Consider the following 16,170-nt stretch of genomic DNA (forward strand, 5'->3'; position numbering starts at 1 on the left):
ATCGGTGATCGTTAGAGAGAGGCCAGTGATGCGAAACCATATTTCCCACAATGGGTGTGACCAAAGTTTAGCCTCCTTCCTTTTTTGACCGTAGCAAAGGGTCCACTCACCTTATGGGGGAATATACAGGCACCACTGCAGGTAAACACATGTACTTGCTCCGGCAGTACATATAATAAATTGGATGCGATTCAGAGAAGATTAGCATGGCCCCTGCGAAAGGATGACATGCAAATTCGTGAAGCGTTTCCATATTTTGGTCCAAAAATGACTTTGGCACAAGGCTACTTTCATCCTTTTCTAGGAATCTTCCGCTTATCTGTGTTCCAGGAGGCTTTACTCTGAGCCTCTTTATGAATTCCCACGGTACAAACTGGAAGGATTTGTAGCCATTTTCAATGTATCGGTGATCGTTAGAGAGAGGCCAGTGATGCGAAACCATATTTCCCACAATGGGTGTGACCAAAGTTTAGCCTCCTTCCTTTTTTGACCGTAGCAAAGGGTCCACTCACCTGATGGGGGAATATACAGGCACCACTGCAGGGAAACACCTGTACTTACTCCGGCAGTACATATAATAAATTGGATACGATACAGAGAAGATTAGCATGGCCCCTGCGAAAGGATGACATGCAAATTCGTGAAGCGTTTCCATATTTTGGTCCAAAAATGACTTTGGCACAAGGCTACTTTCATCCTTTTCTAGGAATCTTGGAATCTGGAAAACCAAACTTCTTTCTGTGAACAGAGGGAAGGGTTGGAAAACCGTTTGATGAAAAGCACAGAACAAGCAGTCACAAAGTATTATGCACCTATTCCTTCAACAAGTCCTTAGTTATCTATATTTAATCAGAAAATGTGGTAACATCAAGAGAATGTGTGTTGCCTTTGTCTTTTGTCAAGTGACAGTTGATTTTACCTTAATTACTCTGCTTGCATAAGGCTGAGTCCCAATTCCTTACTCCTTGCTCCTTGCTAATAGCATTTAATATTATTGCTTATATGAAGTACATATGAAGTTCTCCCTTTAAGTTGGCCTCTCTGTGTTTTTATTTTCTGAAAGTGCTATCTTTTCTATTTTAAGGTCTCACTTTATAACTTATGCAATGTGCCGGCTGAATTCTCCTCACTCAGTGTGTTTCTGTCGTGAGTGTATAGCATCTTATCAGCAGTGAAAACACTTGTGTCTGTGGGGGCTTGTGTGTGTTTGTGACTGTGTGTGCGGGATGTGAAATATTTCATGAATATGAAAATTGCTCCCATAAATAGGCTTTACTTTAAGTTCTGTGCAACTTTAATTTGGACCCCACCACCCCACCCGTTGCATATGAATCTCATCCTCACATCTCTCCGGAGTTCTCACTGTGTGACGCTTGCTTTCTGTCACGCTCTCTATTTTTGTTTTTTTAAGTCTTGCCATCTCTCTTGTTTCTCCAAACTCTAAACTTTCTTTTTGCAACCGTAAATTAGTTGCAGAGAGGTCAAGAACGATGGAGAGAGAAAAAACGTTTTTGTAAGCGACAGATGATCACATCCACTATACAAATATTTGACAAGGCCAAGTTCAGTTGTGGCTGCAGAGTTTTAGTGAGTTAAAGAAACTTTTCTGAAGGAAATGATGAGAAGAATGAAAGAGACAAAGAGAGATAGAGACAGAGAAACTTCACAGGAATATCACTACACATATTCTATTCACTTTAAGGCAAATGAAGGCACACAATTTTTCATATAACTATTTCATGAAGCTATTCCCCCATTTCCTGGGAGAGTTTGACGTCAAAAACTGAACTGCTGTAAATGTATCATTAAAGGAAAGTATTCAATTTCCTGAATGTAGTTTGTCATATCTGTTGTATCTGTATCTGGCGATTCTGGTTGGTAGAATATGATTCCACTGGCTTTGTGGAGCTGAAAACACAATGTCCTGAAGCCTTAATGGTTTAGAAAAGCTAATTGAACTCACAGACAAACTTTCACATCTTTGGATCCCACAGGTACTTATCCCAGGAATGTGGGAGCAGAATTTGGGATATTTAACCCAACGCCAGCCTTTGCATGTGGTATTTTGAAAGTATACATAACAAATAATGTTAGGACATTTTTAGTAAGCATCTAACTCCACCGAGACACGGTAATCAGGCAGATTGTTTAAGTGCATTGATTTGTGACTAAATGTCCTAACAAAAACAAACAATGTGGTTTTTTAAAACCTATTCTGCTAACTGACAAGTAAAACGGCAAAACATAAAAGTCTCTCAAAAACGATTTCAAGAATTGCCAAATAATTTAAAATAGGAAGTAAAGGGTTTAAATGATTATTAAACATTAGAATAAAACTAACCCATCCATGTCATTGTTTTTTTCATCCAAGCAACTGCTGTGCTCTGCTTCAGTGTCACCACCAATGCTCAGGTTGGCTGCCAATGTCCAAACCACAACTTTAACACTTGTTTGTTTGTCTGCTGAAAAAAGAAACCAAATACCTTTCCCATGATGCACGTTGTCTTCCCAACCAGAAATGTGATTAATAGTCATAATCATTTCATCAGTGACGGATCCTGAAAATAGTGACTTCATATAAAACAGACACAGAACAGCACCTGTTGTAACGATCAGGCACTTTATACCTTGCATTATAAATTGTAAAAGTGTGTTCTGTTTAGTCTAGTAGATCTCTGTTGTTTATGTTCAAAGTGTTTTCATGTTTTCACACTGTTTCTGTTTCCTGTTTTATTTTGTAGTCTCTGTTCCTTGTGTGTTGTTTCTGTCTTCACTTCCTGTCTGTGATTGTCTGCCCCAGTCCTCATGTGTTACACCTGTGTTCAATTGCCCATGCCTTCCCTGTGTGTATATAAGCCTCTGTCCTTCCCTTTGTCCTTGTCGGATTGTTCTTGTCTTGCTCCTCTTGTCGTTCTGGTCGATGATGTTCCCTGGTGCTGTCCTTTCCTGCCCTGTCCTGATCTGCTGAGCCTCTTGTAAGCTTCCTTGTGCTTTTTGTTTTGTCCCTTTAGTGTTCAAGTTTGTTTTGTTAGTTAAAGAGCGTGTTTAATTAAAATTACCTTTTATTTTAAAACTCTGCGTCTGGGTCCTACTCCTCCCCCCAAATCCTTACACCTGTTGCATCCAGCCTTTGGGTTAATATGGCAAAGAAAAACCACAAGCCACTAACAGCTCATGAGACTGATAGTAGAGAAAACTTTCTTCAATCTGTCAGGCAGCTGGAGAAACATTATCCTTGAAGACCACTGACTACATTAGCAGCATTTCTTACATTCAAGAAGACTGGTTGAGGGGAAAAACAATAACGGAGCAGATGAAACGCCACACATCCAATTTCTCACGGCAAAAAAAAAACTGATTTTGGGCCGAGACGCGCACCTCTCTCTCGCTTACTTGCGTGCCCGCTGCCTTGGGAGATGATTGCGTGTTTGCCGTGGGGGGGGGGGGGCAGCGCGAGACCCAAGCGTGCGGAGGTTGTTCGCGCTGCCTCAGCCGACCGGGGTCGAGCAGGCTGTACCGGTGAGGTTCATCTTCAGAAAGTATGTTACGAGTTTTACTTCCTGTAGAGCCACGGCAGAGAGCAAGCATGGCAGAGGGTCCGTGAAATTCGATTTGATATTTCAACACCTTTCCGGATTACTCTTGAATATCGTGAAAAATTTCCAAAATAAGCTAAAATGTTTAAAATAATATAAAGGTGATGAGCTGGTATGCCATCACCAATACACCTGAGCGCCTGCACTTCACGGAGATTCATGTGGGATAATGCGAGCAGTGCTGGCTGGGATGCTTCTTATTATTATTTAATGGCGATCGGCATCATGCCTACGGCGCATTACAAGCACCTAGTGGCTAGGAGGTGTTAACATCAATCAAGCTAAATAACACAGGCTGCACGATGGCAAAACCTTTGAACATTTCTTTAATAAGAAATCACCTGTGTGCCAATGATTATGGCGCTATTATTGGCACGGGTGCCTTAGGTTGCTGACCCCTGGTCTAAAGCAACCACAAGCCCCCCATCTTTTTCAATTCTCTGAGTCCCGATGGAGTGATAACACATGCATTTTCAAAAGGATGTTTAATTGCCTGGTTAACAGAAATGTGCTTCTGCAGCAAATTGTGCGAAGATGCAGATACTTTCCTGCTTTTTCAGTGTCTCTTCTGTCCATGAACAAGTATTTCATGATCACTGCACTATGCAAAGGGGCCAATTCTGGAAAATGCTACAGCCGCTGAGTTCTACAAAAATAGTAATAAAATAACATGAAGATTGTGTAAATGTAAATCAAGGAAGGTATTTTCTTTTCTTTATCTTTTTTTATTCTCTGCTGTTTATTAACTGACAGTCACTTCACTGTTGGATCATTTTCGGATCATTTTACCAATCAATGGTACATTTTTAAATATGCTTTCAATATAAATTAGTGTGTTGCAATGCATTTACTAGGTGACAACTGTTCAATCCATGTAATGTTGGGTTGCATGAAGATTTAAGCAACATTACAGTTTTTTAAGCAAATTAATGTACTCATGATCTGGCTCTAAACATGGTTGATCTACCTCTCAGATGTAAATTGCATTGATACAAATGTGTATCTTTACAACACAGATACAGATACTGGATAAAATAATGAGCATTTTGTAGTAATGCAGAGAAAGGCCTACCTGCACTAATCCCCTAGGGGGAGGTAACGTTGGGGTGAAGGTATAAGACACGGGGTTAGAGGGACAATACCAGAGAAGAAGTGAGGCCGTTGCTATGCTACCCTGTCAGTGTGGAGTGCTTAATAAACAAACGTAAACAAAGCATCGTGTGGTCGTGAGGATATTACAATTGGCGACGAGGATCAAAGCAAGAATTCAAACGGGACGAAAAGAAAACTGCAAGTGGGGCAGACTGGTCGGGGGAGTCAGACGAGGAGGACAAAACCTCCGAACTACGAAAAAAGGAAGCTGCAAGAGTGTCGGACTTGTCGGGTGATTCAGACGAGGACTACAAACCACCAAGACGAACGAGGATGTCGGTGATCGGAACGGTAACTGCTTTCGATGTTGCGTCTCAGTCGTGGGAGGAGTATGCGGAGATGTTGGAGATGTTCTTCGAAGCTAACGATATTGACGCTGCAGAGAGAAAGAGAGCTGTGTTGCTAAGTGGAGTGGGTGCAGCCACTTATAGTTTATTGCGAAGTTTAGTGAGCCCACAGGCACCCAAGGAGAAAACATATGATCAGCTCACGGCTATTCTGAAGGCTCATTACGACCCGACACCGAGTGAAATCGTGCAAAGATTTAAGTTTAACTCACGCATACGGAAGAGCAGTGAGTCTATAGCGGAATATGTGGCGGCATTGAGAAGATTGGCCCAACATTGTGTCTACGAAGATTCACTGCCACAAATGCTGAGAGACAGATTGGTGTGCGGAGGGAACGACGACAGAATGCAACGGAGACTATTGTCTGAAGTGGGCTTGACGTTTGATAAGGCCCTGAAGTTGTGTTTGGCTATGGAATCAGCGTCAAAGGATGTGAAAGAGATGCAATGCCAGCTAACAGAGGACACGGCTCAAAATGAATGTGGGATGAAATCTCAGACAACTGTCCACAGGATGTTTTCAGACAATGCACAACGTAAATTCCCCAGTTGTTACCGTTGTAAAGGACAGCACACAGCGGATGAATGTAAATTTGCTACAGCGCTCTGTTTCAACTGTGGGAAGAGGGGACATATTAGCAAGGTCTGCAGATCTAAAGCAGCGGCGTCTAATGCATATAGAGGCATGTACAAGGGTCAGAGAGGCGAAGGCAGAGGCTTTAACAAAGAGCGCCGTACACATCTGTTAAGAGAAGGCGAAGGAGAGAGAGACACAGAGGAAAGTAGCACTCACACCATCTACAGTGTGTCACAAGAATTAGCCAAGGTGGCTCCCATCACGCGCCCGGTGTCAATAAATGGAAAAGAGGTTATGTTTGAAATAGACACTGGCTGTGGGGTGACCATAGTAAGCAAACAACAATATGTGCAGCTTAGGAAGAAAACAGCCATATCAGAAATGAAGCCGTGTTTGCTAAAATTGAAAACCTATACTGGAGAGAGGCTCAGAGTGCTAGGCAGGGTACAAGTGCTCGTGCAGAACGGAAACACAGAAAAAACATTGCCTGTGGTGATAGTCGAGGGTGATGGACCTAACCTACTGGGGCGAAGTTGGTTAAGGGAGCTGGGCCTGGCAGATCAGTAAACAAGGTGGATTCAGCACCTCCTTTTCAGCTGGAAGAGTTACTCCAGAGACATACAGAAGTGTTTAAGGAAGGGCTGGGACAACTGAAAAATTTCAAAGCAAAGATTAATGTAGACAGGGAGGCTCAGCCAAGATTCTGCAAACCACGGCCTGTGCCATATGCAGTAAAGCCGCTAGTAGAGAGAGAGCTACAGAGGCTGCAAGATGATAAAATCATAGAACCAGTGCAGTATGCAGAGTGGGCAGCGCCCATTGTCCCAGTCAGGAAGCCGGACGGGTCAATTCGAATATGTGGGGATTATAAACTCACAGTAAATCGAGCATCGCGGCTGGATCAGTATCCAATTCCTAGGGTGGAGGACCTGTTTGCACAGCTGAATGGGGGACAACACTTCACCAAATTAGACATGAGTCATGCCTATCAGCAAGTTGTCCTGGAGGAAGAATCTAGGAAGTATGTCACTGTCAACACACACAAAGGCCTGTTTACCTACACCCGTTTACCATTTGGGGTAGCGTCAAGTCCTGGGATTTTCCAAAGAACCATGGAGGGCATCCTGGGTGGCATCCCAAACGTGGCCATCTACTTAGATGACATTCTGATCTCAGGGCCCAATGAAAAAAAACACCTGGAACACCTAGAGGAAGTACTCTGTAGATTGGAGAACAGCGGCCTTAGGCTAAAAAGAAGCAAGTGTGAGTTCATGGGAAAAGAGGTGGCGTTTCTGGGACATAAAATAAATGCCAGTGGGTTGCGTCCGCTGACAGACAAGATGGAGGCTATCGCTGGAGCCCCTCAACCACAAAATGTCAGTGAGTTGAAAGCTTACCTGGGGTTGTTAAATTATTACCACAAATTCCTACCAAAACTCTCCACGCTGCTGGCCCCGCTACACACACTGTTAAAGAAAGAGGAAAAATGGTCATGGGGTTCAAGGCAGCAGAAGGCATTTGAGGAGTCAAAAGAGCGGCTGCAATCCTGTAGGGTGTTAGTGCATTATGATGGAAACAAACCTCTCCTCTTGGCGTGTGATGCCTCGCCCTATGGGGTGGGGGCAGTACTGTCCCATCGAATGGCTGTTGGCTCGGACAGACCGATAGGTTTCGTGTCAAGGACCCTCAATCCCGCTGAAAAAAACTACTCCCAGCTAGACAAGGAGGGACTAGCCGTGGTGTTTGGAGTAAAGAAATTTCATAAATATCTTTACGGGAGACAATTCACTATTGTGACGGATCATAAGCCACTAATCTCACTATTCAGTGAAATGAGAGCAATACCGCAGATGGCATCACCCCGGATACAGAGATGGGCAGTCACACTGGCAGCGTATGAGTACACAATTGTCTACAAGGCAGGCCGAGACCACACGAATGCGGACGCTCTGAGCAGACTTCCACTGGAAGGGAAAGAGGAGAAAATGTCTGAGGGAGAAGAGAGAGTAATGCTGTTTGAAGATGTAGAAACACCTCCAGTTAATGCACAGCAGATAAAGCAATGGACTGACAAAGATCCGGTGTTGGCTAGAGTGCGAGAATACATCCTGCGAGGGTGGCCAAGGGAAGTGGAAAATAATGCATTCACACCATATACCCGGCGTCAGGATGAGCTCAGCACACAAGAAGGATGTTTACTGTGGGGAGGACGAGTGGTAGTCCCTCCACCGGGACGAAATGCTTTGTTGAGGCAGCTTCACCAAGGCCACCCAGGCATCACTAGGATGAAGGGGTTGGCACGCAGCTACATGTGGTGGCCGAACATGGATGCTGAGGTGGAGGAGCAGGTGAAAGCCTGTGTGACCTGTCAGGAACATAGAAACAGTCCTCCAGTGGCCCCCTTACATCCGTGGGAAGTGCCAGACAAGCCATGGGAAAGAATCCATGTTGATTATGCAGGTCCATGGAAAGGGAAAATGTTTCTGATTCTGGTGGATGCCTACTCAAAGTGGATTGAAGCGCATGCGGTGAGTAGGTCCACATCTGCTGTCACGATTGAGTGCCTGAGACAGAGTTTCAGTCAACACGGCATACCTGAGGTGATGGTGTCGGATAATGGTAGTTGTTTCACCAGTGAAGAGTTCCGAGAATTCATAGAAAAGAATGGCATACGTCACATCACTATGGCACCATATCACCCCTCTTCTAATGGCTTAGCGGAGAGGGCAGTGCAAACCTTTAAGTCACTAGTAGAGAAGAGCACAGGAGATTCAATAGAAACCAAAATTGCACGAGCACTGTTCAGCTACCGTATAACTCCTCAATCCACCACGGGGAAATCCCCAGCTGAGTTATTGTGCGGTAGGAAGTTGAGGTCAACGTTAGACTTAATACACCCAGACTTCCATGGCAGAGTGAGCGGGAAGCAGGAGAGACAAAAGTATTACCATGACAGGCATGCCAGAGCCAGGATGCTTGAGGAAGGAGACCTAGTCTTCACCCGTAACTACAGCTCAGGACCAACCTGGATACCTGGGGCCGTAACAGAAAAGACCGGTCCTGTATCCTGCAAAGTCACACTCGGGAACGGACAAGTGGTGAGACGACACATTGACCAAGTCCGCGGCAGAAGTTCCCCATCGCCAAGGAAACCTGAGGCCTTACCTGAGGCTTCCCTTGTGGAACCACCAATCGGACCTGAGACATCTTTCTGCGCTGATGATGACGGCCAGGCAGCAGAAACAGCTGATGAACTGACAGAGCCATTTCCGGCAGAGGAACAACCAGCAGTGGGAATGTCTACGCGAAATAGAAAGCCTCCTGATTACTTCAAAGCAAGCTAAAAAAAAAAAAAAAAAGACTTTGAATGATTGGAATGGCTATGAGTAGTTTAGTAGTGAGTTCCACATCCACAGGACAAGAATGCGTCCTGGAATCTCACTGGGATGAGGTAGTCCACCCAAATCCCTAGCTTAAAGATGTTCTTGAGGATTGTATATAGGAAAAAAGAGATTTAGATATGTATAGTAAAAAAAATAAAATAAAAAAACGAAAAAAAAAAATGTGTTCATGTGTTTAATGAATTTGGGTGTTAGCTTTTACTAGTTTTTCTCTGAGGGGAGGGAATGTAGTAATGCAGAGAAAGGCCTACCTGCACTAATCCCCTAGGGGGAGGTAACGTTGGGGTGAAGGTATAAGACACGGGGTTAGAGGGACAATACCAGAGAAGAAGTGAGGCCGTTGCTATGCTACCCTGTCAGTGTGGAGTGCTTAATAAACAAACGTAAACAAAGCATCGTGTGGTCGTGAGGATATTACAATTTTAAGTGTTTAACCACAAAAATACATTTTATTCTATAATAAGTATGAATCAATACACCTTGAACAAATGCAATACAAATTGTATTTTTACATCTAGGAAAATGTAATCTTATTTGAATTGTTTTGTTTTTCTCCCTCGTCCCCATCAGGAGCTACTCCAGTAAAGTTTACTCTCATGCTAACAAGTACAAGACAGAGCAGGGGAGTTGTGGAGTGTTGTTTTGTTTGGATTGTGCTATGTTTAAAGTTGTCACCAGACCACAGTGGTGAGCCACTGGCAACCTAAACAATGATCGTGTTGTCTCTACAGAGAATATTGCATAAATAGATGTGATATAAATGTGTAAAAGCCACCGTACAAACTAACTGAGCACATGGGGGGTGAGAAGACTCACTGTGGGAGAGTGATCAACTATTCTGACTCAAGTTAAGACTTTTTCCCATTCAATTACAGATAGAAGAGGCAGATGTATTCAATGTTTAATATATTTTATCCCAATATTAGTTTTGTGCACTGGATTCAGCCTTCTCAGATTAAATCATAATGACTCTCATAAAGTGAACATAATGTAAATTGTGGTGTGTAAATGTCTGAGTGAAAATCCAGTTTTCTTTTTACATCTACTTCAACAGAAGATTCAACCAAAAAATCCTACACATACTGGGAGTGAGAAGGTCTGTTGTCACCAGTCCCACCAGAACTGCTCTGTAAATAGAAAACTTCCTGAAAATAAAACATAAAGGAAACAGTTGGTGTGACGTGCAGACACACAGCTGGAAATGGATAAATAATAGCGGCTCTCATAAATTAAAGATGATAGAGAACAAAGGCAATGTACTGCCATGAGAGTTTCCAGAGCAGCACTAAAAGGAGCAAATGATGAATACAATTAAATCAAGTTATGCTTTCATTGATCATTTCTGAACTCTGTTTCTCTTACAGCTCACCCAACTGCAGTAAGGTGAAAGCAGGTCACTGTGGTTTTAGAGCTGGAAGACTTTGGACTCCAGAAGTTAATAAATAAACAAAAATTGCTGAGTTTAAATATGGGGACATAGGGCTAAGGATGATTTAGAATTATCTGTCTCATAATGGAAGTGTTGTTTCTCCAAAGGTAACAACAATGAATGCGTATTTAATGTTCTCTTTTTACAGTTAGATTATTTACACTATTTTGAAAAGAGTTAATAAATCTTGTTTTCTTTTTGTCTCCCTGAAGACCTTTCCACCTGATAGTACATAATAGATGGGGCGAAAAAAAGAAAGAAAATAAATGTACCTGAAATAATGGGACCAACTGGCACTGACACATTATGTATGTGTGGAAGTGAAACTTCAACTTAATAAACTACCAAAATCAAAAGACACAAAGAGCAAAGTAATGAAATAAGTGAGACAGATTCACAGTAATGAGGTGCATCAGCCTAACAAGTTTCCAAAACCACTGCCTTGGTCAGACATTTTCAAAAGCTGGGCAACAAAAGAGAATGATTTTAGTTCATAATCATCAGATAGTATAAAGTATAAACAATTGGGGCATCTTAGCCTTTGCCCTCTTTTTTTTTTAAAGGACGAGTGAATAAAACGCTATTCATTCTTTTTTTTAAACAAAGAAACAACCAAACCGTTACACAATTAAATGAGAATGTGAAATTTGAATCTGAGCCCATCTGTAGAAGCAGTTTTGAGCCAGTTCACAATTAACAAGAATGAGTTCCAACTTCAGTTAATGCAGATGAAAATGAACTAGTTCACGTTCGTAGTTCATTTTATTGGTATGATTTAGGTGACAAACTTACGGTCATGAGTTTGGTTATGAATCGATGGTATGAATCGATGGTGTCCAAACTCCAGCTTGGTCCAAACCAACTGTAGCTTCTGCTCTGATCTTGACGCAGCGACGCTGATTGGTGAGCAGCTGAGACCAGATTAATTATCTTATCACTGTATTTTAAGCGAAATGATCTTACTAAAACTAAAATTTATATAATAGCTTCAACAAAGTTTGTAGAGTTGAAAGGTATTTATCTCATCATACTAACATCAGAATTGATCAGTTGTGTATTATTAAATTGTTTTTACAAAGTCATGAGACTGCTTTGGGAGTATTGATTTATATCGAAGCCAACTCTATTGATACATTTTGTTTACCTTCCATTAAACCATGATAACCTCAATATATGCCAAAAGATCTTGTCCTGAAGATCTAGTGCACCCTGGGCGGGGCTTAATCTAAAATATTTTAGATACAAACATCTTTTGGTACACTTTAAAATGTTGTGACGGCATCTAATGAGGGAAAAACAAGAGACTGCAATCCGAAAAAGTATTCTAAAGAGGAGGCTGACACATCCTGCTCTCAGGTTAGAAGTCTCGGAGTAAGGGTCAGGTAAAGATAAATAGCATATGACATTAACACGCAAGCCATCTCTACTTTCTCTTAATTGCTCTGAACTGCTCCCTCTTTTCCCCCAACCCCTAGCTCCCTCTCTCTTCTCTCTCTCCCCCTCCCTCTCCCCGTCTGACAGTCAGTGAGGTGTGCAAATTAATTTTCAGAGGCCATTTCCATGTCCCAGGAGACGCTCTGAATTGTAGAATTTGCATTCATTGTGGCACAATAGAGAGCATTGGCTGAGAAAATCTAACTTTCTTGGCGAGAAAAGAAGACGATAGCCAAGTGTATTGTAGGAAATAGTGAATTGCGGTGTGGGCAGGAGAAGCAAACATGTTTTTACACAGCTGAAAATGAAGTATTTTCTTCCTAGGTTCATAAACATGAATTTAATGACTAAGTGCAATGAAAAAGATGATGGTCCGAAATAGATGGTTTTAAAGGCATGGGCGGTGTAATGGGTAAATATTTTTTTCTCTTTACTCCCACAGGTTGGAAGATGGCCACCATTATCTGTGTAGCCAAAAGAGCCATTAAAACCAATACAGTAAAGTGTACTGTTTCTAAGGCTCAAGTAAGCATGCAAGAAGTTATTGCATAGCTTCTGGTCTATTATACCTGCTTTATTTGTGGCTTCTACTTGGAATGGCTGTGTGTAAAGCAATTGTGACCTAGCTTCATAACCTCTGCATTTCTATCGTGTACTGTAGATGATTTGCACCTTGTAAAAAGGTTCATGCTCATCAGGACAATCACAGGTAGGAAGGTCCTTGAAGAAATTATACTGGTCATCTAGCTTTATCTGCTTGTTCTTTCTCTTAAAAGTTTCCAGTAAGGATTGTTGATAGTAGAAGCAGCATTAAATGTGTGTATAACACCAATCTTATCGGCAAACGTTATAAATTATTAGAATTCTGACATTGACTAACTCATTCCCTCTGTGACTGAGGTTCCCAATGTCATGCACAAAGAGTGTGCAAATAGAGTTGTTCACTAGGAGCCTCCAGGAAGAGCTGTCAGGGGTCAAAGCATAGGCACCATCCAAGGAGGTACCACAAAGATAACAAGGGCGTTGTACATCCACATCTTAGTGCAGCTTCAAATGCTCTTCCTCTTCCACAGAGCTCTCTCTTGTCTGCATGAGATGCCCTGGTTGTGATTTCCAAGTCCCCTGAGCCATTGGCTGAGGTAATGGAGCCTACTCGCCAGGTAAAAGGAGACAAACTCAACCAGTTTACTTTGAATGACCAGCTGCACAAGAATGTCAAAGATTCAACTACTGCATCAGACAAATATTTGATCAAGAATGTGGACCCACCGGTACCCCTTCAAAATTCTTCCACATTATTAGATGTGGTACTTAAAAAAAAAAGACTGAGTGTCAGGTTAAAACCAATGTTTAAAAAAATACGCTAGTTCGCTAGCTCCACTGGTAGGTAGACATAAGTTAATAACTAATCAGTTGTGTGTTCACTTGAAAGGTTCATGGTCACTTCTTACACAGGTTGTAGATGTAATGGATCACTGTGAACGTATAAGTGCTGCAACAACATCGAGTAAACAATATTTAACAGTTTAATAGAAGCAATTTTGCTTTTCGGGTTAAAAACAAAACTCTGCTATTGCATGTGTGGTGAATAGGCCTCACTATTGAATAATCACTACACAGTGAATCAGTTGGTGAACATGAAAGCATGATTTGTGCCTGTGCATATCCATCAGATACACTTGAGGGTCAGAATATAAAAGAAAGCTGCCTGATCTGTACAATGAAACATGACAGAATACACATATCAATGTCATTGGTAGACAGATGTGAAGCAGCTATACAGGGTATTTATTAAAAGTGGGAACACTATCAGAGACAGATGGTATGTCTTCAGTGTTCAATGTGTTGGATCTGAGGCCTAAATATTCCACCTTGAATGATCAGAGGGGTTGGTAAGAAGACAATGCATCATAGTTGAAGGCAGGAAATATGCTTCTGGAGGATTTATCATGTATGAGAACAGGTTTATAGGTAGATGGAAGGAGAAGTAGAAATGTAATAATGACAAGACAAGGGATACTCAGGCTAAAAACAGAGTTGGATTTGCAAAGAATCGCTATTAGACAAATCACTCAACCTGGTAGTTTAGTGCTGATACTAGGGATGAGCGAGTACAGCATTATCTGTATCTATATCTGTATCTGTTAACCATATGAATTATCCGTATCCGTACTCGGAGTGGGCAGGGCCTAACCCGGAAGTGGGTGTGATTTAACCCGGAAGTGGGCTGGTTCAACATAATTTTCTTTTTTAACTTTGAAATTTTTTTATGATTTTTTTTTTTTTTTTATTTATTTCCACACCAGGTGTGTGTGTGTGTGTGTGTGTGTGTGTGTGTGTGTGTGTGTGTGTGTGTGTGTGTGTGTGTGTGTGTGTGTGTGTGTGTGTGTGTGTGTGTGTGTGTGTGTGTGTGTGTGTGTGTGTGTGTGTGTGTGTGTGTGTGTGTGATGCGAGGGACGTTCACTGTCTCCCGGAGAAATGAACACTCTGTGTTTTTAGTATATAAAGACTGAATTATATTCGTTCACAAGTCATACAGACTGGTTTTGTTATTTTCACTTTACATTAACACTTAAAGTTTAGTGCAGTGTAATTGTTTGCCGTGATAATTAAATGCCAGTGTGATAATAAATGACAATTTCAAACCATACAAACTGTCATGTTGTACTGTATTTAATAGAGGTTTACTTTACTGTAAAGTAAGTGTAAATGTAAAGTGAAAATAACAAAACCAGTCATTATGACTTGTGAACAAATATAATTCACGTGTTTCTATACTAAAAACACAGAGTGTTCATTTCTCCGGGAGACAGTGAACGTCCCTCGCATCTCACACACACACACACACCCACACACACACAGTCCCGATGCGCAGTGAACCTGAGTGACTGAGAGACAGAGAGCTGTTCTGTGAGTGAGTGAGCAGAGCCGTGTGTGACGGGAGGTCCGCTGTGATGCTGTGTGAGGATTTCCATTCAGTCCGAGCACAGATAATGACTCCGATTACTCGTATAATAATCGTACTCGGCAAAAGTGCTTTATCCGTACCGGATACTCGTTTCAGCCGAGTATCTGGCTCATCTCTAGCTGATACACTCATGGAAAAGCACACTCAACAGGTATAATATTCTAATTTATGGCAAAAGATCAAATATGTATGTTTGATCTTGAAGTTGTTCATCTATCTGATACCGCATTTGAAAAAATTGCCAGTGTGTAGTGGACATGTGATAGGACAGAATTCACCAAAGACTGTTACATTGTTTTTTACACTAAATGATTGCACGTGTGCATGTGGTTTGCACGCTTACACAACCTGTAAGGAGCTGTGGGGTTACCAAGGTAACAAGGGCACTGGGGGTGGTTAAAAGCGGATGTTTTGGTGATGCCCTGAAGTTCTCTGTAGCGTAAAATTTATGTGAAATAAAACGCACGCCCTGAGGCGCACAAAACGAGAGATCTCCGGACTACTTCATTCCCTCAACTCCTACATTGGTGACCTTGATTTTCTCTGGACGTATCCAGAGACAGACATGGCGACGAACGCAGTCTCGCTTAAGCTCCCGGAGTTTTGGGAAAATGCAAGCATTGGCATGGTTTGCTCAGACAGAGGCTCAGTTTGCTTTGAGAGACATTACAGCAGATACCACAAAGTATTATTATGTCGTTGCGGCTCTCAATAGCGCAACAGCGGGCATAGTTGTGAGCATATTAGAAAATCCTCCGGAGCACGATAAATATAGTGCCTTGAAGGCTTCTGGGCTCTCCGACTTCGAGCGTGCAAGCCGGCTTCTGTTGCTAAACAGTCTCGGCGACTGCAAGCCTTCTGAATTAATGGATAAGATGCTGTCTCTCCTGGGAAGCCACAAGCAGTATCTTCTGTTCACAAGGCTGTTCCTGCAGCAGCTGCGTGGCTGCGTGGGACTCACCCTATGACTGTCCATGGCGGCAGGGGGAGACGGCCCTTGTCAGCGCCACAGCGGTTAAGCAGCAGCAAAGCTCCCATCTGTGTTTTTACCATGCACAATTTGGTTCCAAAGCTAAAAGGTGTTGCCCCCAATGCAGTTTCAAAAGGACGGGAAACGGCTCGGCCGGCGCCCACTGCAGGCTTCTGTTTATTCAGGATACAATATCTGGGCGCCCATTTCTGTGGGATACGGGGCGCAGAAGAGCGTTTTGCCTGCATCACGAGTTGACATGCTGACTGACAGGCATGGGCCCCCACTGCAAGCTG

General features: G+C 42.4%; 2 non-coding genes and 1 pseudogene across 2 annotated transcripts; all 3 read left to right on the forward strand.

Moving 5' to 3' along the window:
- Positions 1-151: 151 nt before the first annotated feature.
- LOC133012457 (U6 spliceosomal RNA) lies at positions 152-258 on the forward strand. The gene has a single exon (XR_009680915.1). It is a non-coding gene; the product is annotated as a U6 spliceosomal RNA (small nuclear RNA).
- Positions 259-553: 295 nt separating this feature from the next.
- LOC133012822 (U6 spliceosomal RNA) lies at positions 554-660 on the forward strand. The gene has a single exon (XR_009681257.1). It is a non-coding gene; the product is annotated as a U6 spliceosomal RNA (small nuclear RNA).
- Positions 661-5,021: 4,361 nt separating this feature from the next.
- Positions 5,022-9,016, forward strand: LOC133012238 (uncharacterized protein K02A2.6-like; annotated as a pseudogene).
- Positions 9,017-16,170: the final 7,154 nt, after the last annotated feature.

Source organism: Limanda limanda, chromosome 10, assembly GCF_963576545.1.
Source record: "Limanda limanda chromosome 10, fLimLim1.1, whole genome shotgun sequence".
NCBI classification, from domain to species: domain Eukaryota; kingdom Metazoa; phylum Chordata; class Actinopteri; order Pleuronectiformes; family Pleuronectidae; genus Limanda; species Limanda limanda.